Source organism: Tachysurus fulvidraco, chromosome 1 (genome assembly GCF_022655615.1).
Source record: "Tachysurus fulvidraco isolate hzauxx_2018 chromosome 1, HZAU_PFXX_2.0, whole genome shotgun sequence".
Classification (NCBI taxonomy): Eukaryota; Metazoa; Chordata; class Actinopteri; order Siluriformes; family Bagridae; genus Tachysurus; species Tachysurus fulvidraco.
The window spans coordinates 14,108,668-14,123,622 of record NC_062518.1 but is presented as its reverse complement, the minus strand read 5'-3'; the positions used below and the strand labels follow the sequence as shown (position 1 = coordinate 14,123,622).

At 37.6% G+C, this 14,955-nt stretch overlaps 1 protein-coding gene across 1 annotated transcript in view; it reads right to left on the bottom strand.

Annotated features, from left to right (window-relative positions):
• The window catches only part of mgat5 (alpha-1,6-mannosylglycoprotein 6-beta-N-acetylglucosaminyltransferase), a 70,115-nt gene extending 59,257 nt beyond the window's left edge, over positions 1 to 10,858 (bottom strand). The window contains exon 1 of the mRNA XM_027168562.2: positions 10,667 to 10,858. The gene's annotated coding sequence lies outside the window, so the exon portion shown is untranslated. The remainder of the gene's footprint in view (positions 1 to 10,666) is intronic.
• Positions 10,859 to 14,955: the final 4,097 nt, after the last annotated feature.

The following is a 14,955-nucleotide window of genomic DNA, read 5'->3' as shown; positions in this document are numbered from 1 at the left end:
TTTAAGTTGGAGAACAGAAACAGAAACACTGGCATTTCTATTATGGAAGAAATAAAACACTTTGGATCTCTCTACAAGCTCCATCCAGGAACATACCCAGAGACAACCTCCATCTGAACTGTGCATGCAATGATTGCCCAGTCTGAGCAGAATTCTATTCTTATAAACAGTAGAAACACCAGAAACAGTGACCACAAGGGACAAAAACCAGGAAGGCCGCTGTATCGGGCTAAACCGTGCAACCGTGCAACTGCAAGCTCACAAAACAGGAAACCAGGAAATATCTGTTCAGGATGGATGATGTAACATCAGGTTTCCGTGTTAATGTCTTTCTGTCTGTGCAATTGGGTTGCAGTTGAAGGTCTGGTTAATTGTACTGTAGGTAAACTACATTTTCTTCAGGCCTTGTTCAATATCTAATTCTTTAATAAAACAATAAAACCCTGATATGGTTATTAGTCTAAACAAATCAAAAGTAGAAGCAAAGGGGGCCATTTGCCTTTGCTGTCCTTGTGAAATGCTTGATCCATTTCCAAAAGTTTTTATGATGCTGCTACCCCTGTACAGGAACAGTGTTGCCATCCTCACCACGGATCCATAGGTTGTAAATATCTCCACTGTGTTCCCTCTTTATTTATTTACCAGTTAGTGAAGGACAGTTGTTGGTAGAGTGCTGATGGGTGGCACAAATAGACATACACCAATGACTGCTGTCAAAAGGCCAGCCAGATGGTACCTGAACGATATTCAAATGACCAGGGTTTAATTGACAAGGGTTTAGATGTGCCAAAAGATGTTGAACATTAACAGGAAGTTGAGGAAATATGTTCAGGAAATACAGCTAGCAAAGTAGGCATAATCTTGACTGCCGAGTTAATTAATGGCACACCATTTATAAGTACAGTTATAAGTAATAGGGCATGTGACACAAATGTGCAACTGTCGGTCTGTTCCTTTGGCAGATGTCAAAACAAAAGTTTTTTTTTTTTAGCATTTCCAGAGGGACAGTTGTATTTTCAAATATATATATATATATATATATATATAATATATATATATATATATATATATATATACGTAACTGTATAATAAAATACGCCTCGCTGGTTCAAGGAATAAATAAATGGTTTTAACTTTACTTTAGGGAATCTAAACGACGAACAGAATTACCATAATCTTCTAGGTCTAGACATGACTGCCTTTAAAGTGAGCGAATACCTGACTCAACGTGCAAGTGAGTACAAATGGGAAGATACAATTTGTCTTTTAAGTCAGTGGTCCACAACCTTTTTTTCATCGCGGACCAGTCAATGTTTGATCATTTTACCGCGGCCCGCTGGGGGTGGTGTGTGGGGGGTGGCGGCTATACAATTAAATTAAAATTAATAATTTGAATTTAATTGTATTTAAACATGCCTTTTTAACTCACTACAACGCTAAATCAACGAGAACCCTTGTTTCTTTGCAACTAGACGGTTCAATCTGGGGTAACAGAAGACAATGACACCCGAAGTTTGTTGCTTATGTCCAGTTTATTGATGCAAGTCGGAAGTGAAGGTTGGTCCGTTTGGTCCAATCACAACACACATTAGATACTGCCAGCTAGGACAGAGAAGTGTCAGAATCTCAGCTTGCTGCAGACGGGGTTGCATAGCCACAGACTGCTTTCTGTGCCTCGGCAGCTCAGAGCTGTTTTGGTGACACAATGGGGACCTACACAATATTAGGAAGGTAGTTTTTCTGTCATGGGCTGATCGGTGCATGCTGCTCATTTGTCTCAGTACAGCTTCAACAACGGAAGCAATTCATTTAGCTTGGGGTTTTGTTACCATAAATAATTTATGATCGGATTCGTGCCCTGGTTTGGAACAGCAAGATATTACATGTCATTGGTTTGAAAGGAGACGGATGCTTGCAACGTCACACAAAAGGTTCATTGACCACGGTGAGCCAACAAAAGTCATTCATTCATTCATTCATTCCTTATTCTTGCATGAAATGCTTTTTTTGAAATGTTATAACAAGGAAAGCCACTCAGTAACCGCACCTTTATTAAAACGGCTTCAAACCAGGGCTAATTTTTCACAGAATGATCTAAAAGACACCCAATTTGTTTTATCATAAGTAATAATCTGTAAATGAGGATGCAAATTTCAAGAATCATTTCCTCTATAGATTTTGACCACTGTATAAACCATGAGATTATTGATAAGCCTTTATACTTGGTACATCGAAGCGCTTCTGTTAAAAAAATAAAATAAAATAGATGGTTTCCTCAAAATCTTAGCATAAAGGTTCTAAATCTAAAAGAGATCTCCAAGGTTATTAGAAATATGAGCTCTTGTGTGCCCTAAATAAGGTTGCGTGCTGGACTATATTCTTCTTCCTGTGTTGAAGCGAAGCCTATTGTAAAGAAGCAGGTCAGATAACATACATTGTTAGAAACAAACCATTTCTTCTTCTTTATAATAATGAAGCGTATACAAAGAAAAGCAGGGTTATACAGTACGTAGGGCCATCCTTAAAAATATTTTGGTTTGCGGTTAAAGTAAAAAAAAAAAAAAAAAAAAAAAAAAAGGGTCGGTACGTAGGTCTATATATATTTTTTTTTCAAGTTTCAATGTAAAAAAAAAGTACAATTTTGGTGATGGTGATTACGTAGGTATGACTTTAAACAAATTAGCATATCGTGACGTCACTGACTGGGTCTTCATCCCGTGCCTTCGGGCGCATCATTGCAAACCTTATTTTGATGTTTTTCCAGAACTTCGTGCCAAGCTAAAGCAGTGTTGAGCTGTTGTAATGAATTTTTTAGATGTATTATGGTGCCCGAACCCATTAATATTATTTTATTAGCTTTTGTATTAGTTGTTTGAAGAGTAAAAAAAAAACAAAAAACATCGGTCTTGACGCAAATTTACAACCGGCAAGTCGGTCGGACTTAAAGCAAAAAATAAAATTGAGTCGGTACTAAATTGACAGGGTCGGTCGGGTTACGACAAACGAGAATATTTTTAAGGATGGCCTTACAGTAAGACAATTATTCTTTTATTGTTCCCGATCACTACAGAGCAAGTGGGTCAAAACACACGTTCACTCGGTTTGCATTCATTCTTTTGCTCTTACGTCCATAAGGAACAAGAGGAAAAGGCTTTTTCATAATGTATAATAATCAGCGTTGTGCTAGTTACTAAGAAATAGTAACTAGTTACAGTTACTAGTTACTTCATTCAAAAAGTAACTCAATTACTTTGTTGATTACTTACACCAAAAAGTAACGCGTTACTGTTAAAAGTAACCTTTTAGTTACTTTTTGTAAAGAAATAATGAGCATATTTCCACTCTGAGAAACTCGTCTTGCTCTCGGCTTGACTCGCCATTACTGCCTCACATACATGAATAAATGGAAACACGCCCACATCATCCACCACTCCTACAACGCGTCGCTGCTGTAAATGGGTTAGGCTGTAGGCCACACATCAGCCTAAATGAACTAATTTAAAAAAGTAACGGACAAACGCACGGTGACGGCGTTACTTTATATAAACAGTAATGCGTTACAGTATTAGTTACTGTCAGAAGTAACTGCATAACAGTAGCGCGTTACTGCCCAACATTGATTATAATCACACCTATGAAGCTTAACAGCACTGCTACTGTGGCATATCCATTCGTTTATTTTTTAATAGTTAACCTGAAATGCTGTATTGAATCTTGTGTGAAAAGTTAATGTCCTGAATGCAGGAAAAATGAGCAAGCGTAAAGATCTGAGTGACTAGAAACAAATTGCGATGGTTAGACAACTGAGTCAGAGCATCTCAGAAGTGGCAGATCTTTTGGGGCGATCCTGGTATGAAGTGGTCCAAGACAAGACAACCAGTGAATCGTAAGGTGGAAATTTTTACTATGCGACTAATTAATGTCTCTCGCTTTAACACCCACACACAGGTTTATCATCGAAAACAATACAGCAGTGATAAACTTGTTCCTGTTTCACAACAATCAATCCTCCACTTCTGTTAAAAGGTCAGTTACTGATAAGGTGGAAGATTAAATGATCTGCATCATTCGCAGTTGTGATAAGAAAAAAATCTATTTATAGCAAACACGGAGAGGGGGAAAAAACGCAGAGATAATCTGCGACTGAATTTACTCAACTATTTTGACTAAAAATGGTAATAGGATTAACATGATAGGGAAGATTTTATGAATATTGTTGCATGAAATAAAGAAATAAAAAGAAATATAACTTAGTCTAGAATTTTATATATATATATATATATATATATATATATATATATATATATTATATATATATATGTGTGTGTGTGTGTGTGTGTGTGTGTGTGTGTGTGTGTGTGTGTGTGTGTGTGTGTGTGAACAAAACTAACATGCAGAAATAGTGTACAAGCCCTGAAGCCACAGAGCGCCAAATAACGCTCATGATTCAATCACCAAATGCAACTAAAATGATTTTGTCGATAACTGACAGGCTGCAGGCTAAAAGCCTCATCCTCCGGGAGCTAAAATGTCGATTGTCACACAAAATGCATAAAAATAAAAACCTCAGAGTGAACCATTGCCATAAGTTGGGTCATCGCTTTATGGTGAGCCGAACATTTTTAGATGAGCTACAGTTGAGAAAGCAGGAGCCATAACATAACCTGATTCATTCTGGAGACTTCTGGAGTTTCACTCAGTCAAGATCAAGATGAACAAACAGGAGATAGAGTTGTCTGTTCCTACTCTGACGTTTAGTATGAAGACGATAAGCTACAACTATGAAGATCAGTATGTAGCACGGTAAGAAATTTGTTGCATAGCCTGAGTTCATGATCTCGAACTTACGAGCTTTGGTTCATTGCTGAAATACGGCATAGCATCCCGTTTGGTGGATTCTCCATCACTTTAAATGGTCAATTACAAGCAAAACATTTGGAGTCTTCATGATTCTATCAAGAACATTTATGCAGGTTGATCTGAAGATGACGTCTGCCAAAACGGTTGTTGATCGAATAGAATTTGAAGGAGAAAAAAAGAGACCATAGAGGAAAATATAATCAAGAGGAAATTGGCGTCAAAGGGTGAGCTGAACTCTTTTCAGATCCAGGATTAAACAGCGATCAAATGTTTTGAACAGAAACACACTTTCATATTAGGGCCAAATTTGGTCCAAATGTTCCTTAGATCACTGGGCCAAATTTTACATCTTTTTACCAGATGGATCCCAGACGAAGAAACAAGAACGACAAAAAGGTGAACAACAACAGGATGCTTACACACTTTTAGTGCTTATGAGCACTGGATTCTGATTGGTCTAATGCAGTGTTGTAATGTAACGGAGTACAAATACTTCGTTACCGTACTCAAGTAGAAATTTCACGTATCTGTACTTTACTTCGCTATTTAAGTTAGTCAACTTTCACTTTTACTAAACTACATTTCCTAGATAAAATGTATACAGTGATGCCTCGAGATACGAGTGCATTGACATACGAATTTTTTGAGATACAAGCTGTGATTCGACCAAATTTTTGTCTTGATATATGAGCAAATTTTTGAGATACGAGCATCCGAGCCGCCACCAAAACAAAGATCCTCAACAACCACGTGTGCTCTGAAAATAGAATAGACCCCCATATAACAGAACCACTAATCATGCATAGTATTAGATATGCTCCCTTCCACGTTTTTGGAAAGTAAATGAATGGATGGATAAATAAACAATTAAATAATTAGAGAGATAGGGAGAGAGAGAGAAAACTATGTGGAGATTTATGGCGTAAACTGGTACAAGGAACGCGAGTTCTGGCATGGCGGAGTTGGGGTTGGAGGAGGGAGTTTAGATCGCAGCAATAGCGAAACGCTAGAGTGGCTCTATGAATGGTAATTTAAATTGTCGGGTAATATGGATGTCGTAACCGGATTGGTGCGCGTCGTGGACAGTTGATTAACAGCTAGAACTAGGCCTGCCAGAACTAATGCGATGCTTGATTTAAGTTCGTTAATTTTAGTGAAGTTTAGTTAGTCAGTGACATCAGACTTGGCTCTGTGATGGCTCTCTAGCCGATGGAAAGGCAAACCGGTTCTTAGAAGGTTCGCCAGTGGAACCAACTTTGAACCAGCACCAGCGCTAGCTCTGAACCAGCACCCGGTTCTTTTTGGCGGAAAAGGGGTATTAAGGTATTCTGGAATTTTAACACCAATTTCTTTCTGAGATGCTGGCTTTATATAGATATGTGTATATATATATATATATATATATATATATATATAGATATGTGTATATATATATATATATATATATATATAGATATGTGTATATATATATATATATAGATATGTGTATGTATATATATATATATATATATATATATATATATATATATATATATATATATATATATATATATATATATATATATACACACACAGAAAGAGTCTCCAGAGTCAGCATGTTCTTATCAGACAGTAAGTTCTCAAAGGATGTTCCAGCTTCATGGGAACATGATGACTTGTGTTGATGAAACAACAAGAACCTGTTTTGCAGGTGCAAACTCGAGTGAATTCTGGGTTATTTGAAATAATAAGCAACTTTTCTTCACTTGGAGCTGCAACCCAACACTCACAGTATGCCTTGAGTGTTTTACTGCTTACAGACACACTTATTATTTATACGTATATATAAATATACATGCAATTTAATTACAAGATTCTTCATATAATATAAAAATTACACGTTTTTGTCATTAAACTACAGCCAATAAAATGACACACATTCAGATAAAAGCATTATATAACTAAATGATTCTCTAATCATGAGACTTATATTCCATTATGAAGGACCCCGATGCCAACAGTCTGAGTAATTTGCGTGACCCAGCGACCAGCTGGGAATGAAAACGTTCAGAGATGTGTTATTAATGCAGAATTATAGAATTACAAGCAACCTAATTGGGGCCAGACAGGGAGTGGGGACACCGGGTGTATGGAGGAGGAAGGGGTGGGGTGTGGTGGTGGGGTATTTAACATCTACAATCAATAACAGGTTTCTCTGGGAATTTCATTGGCGGATTGTAGGAAACGTCTCGCTGAACAGATCCGGCTGAAGCCGAGATTCAGAGAGAACAAGAAGCACTCAGCTTTCAGGCCTGGAAATGACTCAACCCCCTCGGGCCAGCTCACTCGCGGCTTAATCAAATCAAGAGCTTTTAAAATATCGACATTAAAATGGCGTTCAGCTCAAAGCACCAAAGTGCCGGGTCAATTCTCGCACAGGGCAAAGATATAAGGCAAGAGCGTTGTGTATCAGACAACGTTTAAACACGTTTTAATAGTGTGTTGGGAGCCATGAATGGAAATTAGCACACGTTTATATACTCAGCATTTTGGGACTCATCAGAATATTCACTAAATTTTACGTTGAAAGCTAAACACTCATCGGTTGTTTGTTTCACTGTTGATTTTTTCTTTTGGTTTACTTTTAAATTTGTCATAATGTATGTTAGCTGCCCTGGACACCATACACTGCCAACACACAAACACACACACACCTTTCATTCATCTCTCCTGCCCGTTAAAGCGTTGCTGCTGCTTGGAGATTTACGTAAGCTCTGGAACATACAGTAAAGAGCTCTGCTGTTCCTGTGTGTATTGAGAACACTGGCAAAGCCTGTCTTCGTCCAAACGTTTCTTTTTCCTCACAACTTCACATACTCAAAAAAAAACAACAACGTGCAAATGAGACGTTTTCCTTTGGCTCAGACAAAAAATAAATGAATCAAATCAAAAACACTGCATAGTTAAGTTCCCTTCCTCCTACATCAGTTTTTTCCCTCAAGCTGCAATGCCAACTTGGCTCTTAATGGCAAATTATGTCCAGCGGCTAATTAGAAACAATCAAAAGAGCTGTACGACAAATAGTTTAGCAAAGAGTCATTTAGTTGTGTTCCAAATGACAAACAACACACTATACACTTACTCTAGGCACTCCAGTTTATTCCAGCACTCCATCGAGTGTGTGCGTTTTAGAGGGATTGTACCATCTCAAACAGAACGCTAACCGTTTCGTTTAAACTGGGAATGTAACAGAATACAGCAAATTTAAAGAAAAGAAGAAAAAAAAACGTTTATAAATAAATCACTCAACAGACTGGCCAATTTAATAGGCACCCAGTGTGGAAGCCCCGCCCCTTTTTCTCTACGTACGCCATGCTGCGATCGTTAAATGCAACAATTGTCCATCATTCCACATTAAGTCGTTTCTTATAGTTGAATTAGGGCATCATCCGAGTCCTCGAAGTTCATTTCTTCTTCTTGTTGGAATATTTAGTGTCACACAACTCACACTATATACACATATACATGTGTATACACACACACACACACACGCACACAAACAACAAAACCGACAAAGAACAAATCAGAAGTATGCGATTTCGATTCATATTCCATCTGGGCATCCAAGTAGTAGCTGCAACATATAAATGTATTAAAAACAACATATTACTCAAAAAATCAATTCAATCAAATAAATCTCTGACACCTTTAATCTATTAAACACTCAAATTCCAAACCCAATCGGATAAAAGCATCAGATAAATGAATTAACGTAGATCACTGATGGGGTTTGGTTGAGAAGAACTCTGATACTTTAAGAGTTTATGGAAGGAGACTAAAGTGTCCACACGTACAGTATGAGGTTAGTTCTTTTCAACGTAAGAGTAAATTAATGAAAAGAAAAAAGGTCAACGATACATAAATCCGATCTAGTGATTAAAAAATGGTCAATGTCCTTTGAGGATGTAAGATAAATACTAAAAAAAACCTGGACACAGTGATTTACACACTGATGACTGAATGATAACAAGAGATTAGTTAAGAGGTTAAATGCTGGTTAATTCCCACAGGCCCTAAAAACAAGCTGAAAAATAATGACGTTACATGTGCTGCGACTGGACGTTAATTCCAAGCGTCTCACTTACAAAATATTCATATCAACCCAGATCTCATATTCCAGAGATTTGCTTTTCACAGGTAATGTGCAAATCAGGTGCACAGGTGGAAGGGAAAAAAGTGAATATATGCTTGGGTAGAAACCTCAGCTATAACCTCATGTGATCTACTGTACATTTTTATTTTCTCCACCACGCACAGACATACATGCCTAATCCAAACCATTACAGAATCCCCGAGCGATCCGGATTAAATTAGAGGATCGTCTGGAGGACCCGGAAGAGCAAATTGAGAAAAAAAAAAAACTTCCTGGTCCAGGTGATTTCTCTGATAACATTCAAAAACTGGTCAGGTGTGATGTTCTGCACTGCACGCCACTGCACTGTACGTCTGGAAAAACCTCGTCAAATCCCCGGAGGGACGTGTTAATTATCCTGCACCTGTATGCGAGGTGTTAATTCAATTCGCTTTAATTGTGTAGTGTCACCCAGCCAAGGAGGGGAGACGACGATGCCATAAGAAAGAAATATCCTTTTGGGTGACTTTTGTGATTGTGATTACTGTATAAATCATTAGAGTGTACGATTTTATTACAGTGTAAAAGTTTAAAGGAAGAAAGTCCAGCGTGAGCAGATTAGAAAGAGAAGTCCTGAGATGAGCACACGGCAAATTTTAGATATTTAAGCAAGATAAAAGCAAGTAGTGAAAAGTCTTTTGACCCGTAGTGAAAAGTCCACTGGAATCGAACAGAAGTCGAGAGTCATACTGTAGCTTTGTATTTTCTTTTTGTACGACACTGACATTAGACTCTATTCATCTAATGTTGGGATTTGTCTCAAATTGTCTGCTAGATGAATAAACGAAACACCAGCTTCTGAACGTTGCCCAAATCTGGTGGTTAATAGTATTCACTAATTGCTCCTCAAGCATGGTTCTACAGTATACTCGTGAACCGGCGTCACATCATCATCGGATCATCAGATGGGATATGAAGCACTTTCACACTCTTTCTCAAGCTCGGGCTTGTTTTTTGCAAAGTTGGAGGAAACCCAAGCACCCAGAAGAAACCCATACAGACACTAAAACTTGTCAAATCACTGAGGACAGGTGACACTACCTGATCTAATGCAGCACGTGCCAACCCACATCAAGCACACTGAACAGAAAACCTATGCATGGGAATGATCTCATAAACACAGGACCAGCCACAGTGACAGTGACAGTGACGGTGATGTCCACACCTGCCGGCCTCATAGCTCACAGGGAAGCACGTGATCCTGCACATGCATCATCATTCAAACAGAACGAAGAAATCAGACCTGCCAAAGTCTACATTAAAGGGAACAGATGTGTTTAAAAAGCTGAATGCATGACTGTGTCTGCTCATGAACCCATCAGGACCTAAAACCTAAAGATCAATCAATGACAAAGATCAACCTGAAGCTCGCACATGAACGGTTTATATGCAAGGGATCGAGTGACAAAGCCACAAAACAGGACTATGTTTTATAGGTTTATTTTATTTCTCCAGATCACCTTTAATTGTGTGAGATTAAGGTTCAGTAGCACGATGGTGCTGGCTGTAATGTAAGGCCAGTGATAGCGGCACCGCAGCGCATTGCACGCACACGCACACACACACACACACACACAGACACAAAAAAAAAACACACACACACAAAACACACACAATGCTTCTCATCTAGCTTACCTTTCTGTCCTTGTTTAGAGATTAATCCACTATGATTCAACCCCTTTTGATTGCGAGACCTCCTATGATCAGCCCGGACTGTTAGCGCTCGTGCGTCTCTCGTTCAACGTTCAACAACATCACAGGGAAGTAAGGGAGCGTGTCAATTTTCGTTGTTAGGGGAAGAGCGGGAGGGACTGGTGCTGGGTTTAGAGCGTGCGCGTGTGTTGAGAAACAGGGGAAAAAAAGAACAAGTAGGGATCGGGTCGATTTTCTCAACAATAAATAAAGACGGACAAAAAAGTAAAAGACTAGTGTATTAAAATCAGGATTGACATTAATGATGTGTACATTACTGTAGGTCAACCGTAGTTGTCTTTAAATGTGCTTTGTGAAATAAAATAAAAATTCTCATGTTTACTTATTAATAAATATTTTAATTTAACTCAACGTGCGAATCGATTTTTTTTTTTTGCAGATTATTGATTTAGCCACAGATGCATTAAACAGCAATACATATTATTTTATACGTGTACTCAGGGTAGAATTCATAAATACAGTATATAGACCTACCGTATATTCAGTGGGAAGCATGAAGTTTACGTTCCTCAAAAAAGTTTATAAATTACGACGTGCCCAAACACAAGGTGGGAAAAACCAACAAAAAAAAAAAAAAACCCACGGAGTAAAATGTTTGCGTTTGTCGCCATCTGCTGTTTATTGTAGAAATTGCATTACTAAAAAAACAAGCACGTGCCTGTAATTGAAAGGTAATTGAGGTAACACTTTCTAATTACCCATAATTTATGAAATATTCATTGGAAAAAAAAATGTTGCAAAGGTCATGCTTACTTCTTTTCACTTTAAAAATCAACAAAAGGGGATTGGCTACAAATGTACAAAGTGACAGTACTTGTGAAGAGTACAGTACATAAGGTGTAACACTGGCATTAACTGGTGGTGTGATGTGTATAACACCTCCACACTCCAGACTCCAAACTCTGATTTTTCATCATCAGAATAGAAAGTCTACATAAATATTCGGTGGCAAGACACATCCACACATCATTTTCCTGTACGAGGCCAGAACGTCTAGAAATAAAGCAAGACTAAGAAAGCCTGAAACTTGTAAATGTAGACAAATACACAATGTTTGAAACACTTGATTAAACTGATACAGCACACTTTATCACAACTGGGCTGATAGTCCAGCAGGATGGCAACCAGTATTATAAAGGACCTTTTCCATAGGTCTGGAATTGTGTGATTCAATAGATGTGTTACTTTTAATATTGTCCAGAAGAATGATAAAGTTTTTTAACCCTTGTATGTTGTCCATATTTTTGTTACTCATCCAGTGTTCGTGGGTCTGGTGACTGCATTTTCTGGTTTTAAATTCAACACAATTAAAATGTTTATGTTAAAATACTTTACAGATTTACTTCATCCCAATTAAAAGTAATAAAAACAGCATATATGGTTAATATTTGCCCTTTACCTTTATTACATCACATTTTTTAAAATAAAATGTAATAAAAAAAAAGTAAATAAAATTTAATCGTTATGAGTGGGGAAAAATCAACAAATTTGCAAGGAAGCAAAGTTTTTCAAAACTGCTGATGTTTATGAATATGGGTCCCACAGGCCCGAACGCCATACAAGGGTTAATATAATAATTGATTAAGTACAGAAAGATTTTTTTGATCAATTGTATCTTATAAAAAAAAAAAAAAAAAAAAACGTACATGACTTTGTGGAACTTTTTTATTTGATGTGAATACGTGATGTTCTGTGAATCCCACCACCTGCTGAACTGCTTCGATGTGCTTGATGTTAGAAATAATTAGCCAAATCTATACTGATGAGAGGCTGTCCTATCTTGGTTGTTAAACATATGCACAGAAAATAAAAATGCTTGAATAATAAACGGGAAGTTCAAGTTTTGAAAATTTTATAGATGAGGATAATTATCATATATTTATTAATAAGCCTGTATTATTGAATTTAGCTTGCTAATTAGCTAGTCATATGATGTATTGTTTCACCAGGTACACAAGCAGCGTAGTATCTGGACATGGGGAAAAACAACATGGGACTGAGCAGCACACTGGAGCTTTTCCTATTTTCCTATTTATCCAAGGAAAATATTTGATGCACCTGCATTGTTAAAGGCAATATAGAAGGTGTTTTGGATCACTTTTTGTTGACATATTCAATATATTAAACTTTAACTGATGCCTTAGCTTCAGGTGAGGAAACTGTAGGTATAGATCATCCATGGTTCACCAGTTTGCTAGCAGTTTGATGTAGTATTCCACCCACTGCATTAGAAAAACTGACATATTTTAGTTTGGAATAACAAAATCCCTTTTGTCTTTGTTGGAGATGTGAAGGATGACATGTCTTCAGATGAGCACCTGGTTGTCATCCTATGCTGTAGGAACCACACTGTTTATAGCAAATCCTGCGGATGCTGCTGCTCGGGAAAGGGAACAGGCCGTGTGTCAGATGTGCAGATTTCAGAGTTTTCAGAGAACTCAATGTATATTGAGCATAAATAGATCATAATGCTTTTCTTTATCTTCTGATGTTCAAATGCCTTTTAATCATAGATGGACAGAAAACATTTTGAAGTGAGTCAAAGCTTCAAAATATTTAATTGCATAGACTAAAGCACAGCAAACATCATTTACTAATGTAACACAACGGCATTTGACTAAAATTTTGTCTATGACCTGTAGTAAACATTGAGTCTAACTAGGATCTTCATTTTTACTTGTGTTTAGATGTAAGTATATTGTCAATATATAGTAAGTAATAGTCAAGTAGTTGGTATTTAATTGAGAAAATTGTGTTAAGTGTACATACCAAATATCACCTTATTATGTATTAGAGGGTAACTGATATTAAAAAAAATCAATACCAGTAATATAGACCAAAATGTCATGTACACATAATAGATAAATATTATACCCATTCATGTCTGTACCACGTACTGTATACTACACAGGGTTACAGGGAATCTGGCATATATCGCAAGAGACATACAGTAAGGAATGAGGCAGTGGACATCCTAGAGAGGGTGCCAACCCATCGTAGGGCACAATCACGCTTACAGTATTCTCACACTTTGGACAAGTCAGAGATGCTAATCAACCTCCATCGCATGGACTAGGGGAGTACATTTAGTTCCTGGAGGAATCGCCACAAAGACAGGGAAAACATGCAATCTCCATGAACCCAGGGCAGAGGTGGGAATTGAAAACCAAAGCAAACCAAAAGAAAAAAACACCATACACATAAACCACTGACAGAGGAACAGGACAAACCAATTAATGAGGCAGTTTGTAAAAGTGAGTTCTAAGTCATTTTAAAACTATAATAGAAGAAAGCACATCGGATGTCCAGTGGGAGGCTCTGGAAAGGCAGCCATTATTATCCTTCATCCATGATCGTGAAACAAACACCTCCTAAATTGAAGAGTATAGAGACCTGGGAGCAGAGTGCTGGTGCAGTAGGTCAGAACTGTTGCATGGTGCTAGATCATTACGAACTTTAAAAACAAACAGTAAAATAATAAAAACAGTGTCTGTGCTATCTTGTCAAAACTGGAGTGTTGTTGCTGGTGAGTACCCTTGCAGCTGCATTTTGAGCAAGTTACAGAATTGCAGATAACAAAATACTGTGAATTGCATACTGTATGTATTGTGCTAGTACTTCTGAATAGTTTAACAGAACTTTTATGGCTGTGGATGGGCAAAACAGAATGAGCTCAGTGCTGTTGTCATTTCCCTGAAAAAAATGTCCTCATCCAGGACTTATTATCATAGGAAGATAAAGCTGAGTGTCATTATCTATTAATGGACCTACTGTAAACCCTCATAGCAAGTTATCCTGTAGGCCAACCATGGACTCAATGTGTGGGAAAATGGATATCATGAAGTACTGCTTCAAATGCAACACTGAGGTCTAAGAGTAGAAGCAGACCAAAGTTACCAGCATCGACTGCATGTAATAAGACATTTGTCAATTTTAACAAGGCAGGCTCTTGGTTTTAAAAACAGACTGGAAAGTTAAATAACAATCATTATTCTCCAGATGTAGCCACAGACCACGTGGACCTTGGAGAGAAAAGGTCATTTTGAAAATGACCAAAAAATCACCAAGCATCTTTAAGTCGAGATGTTTTTTTTACATAAATCACATACAGTACAGTACAGACATAAAGCAGGTGTTTCCGATAAGTTGCTCTGTTCTGATATTTTAGAAGGTGAGGAGGAATAACATGTTAAGGGGCCATAGTGCGCTTT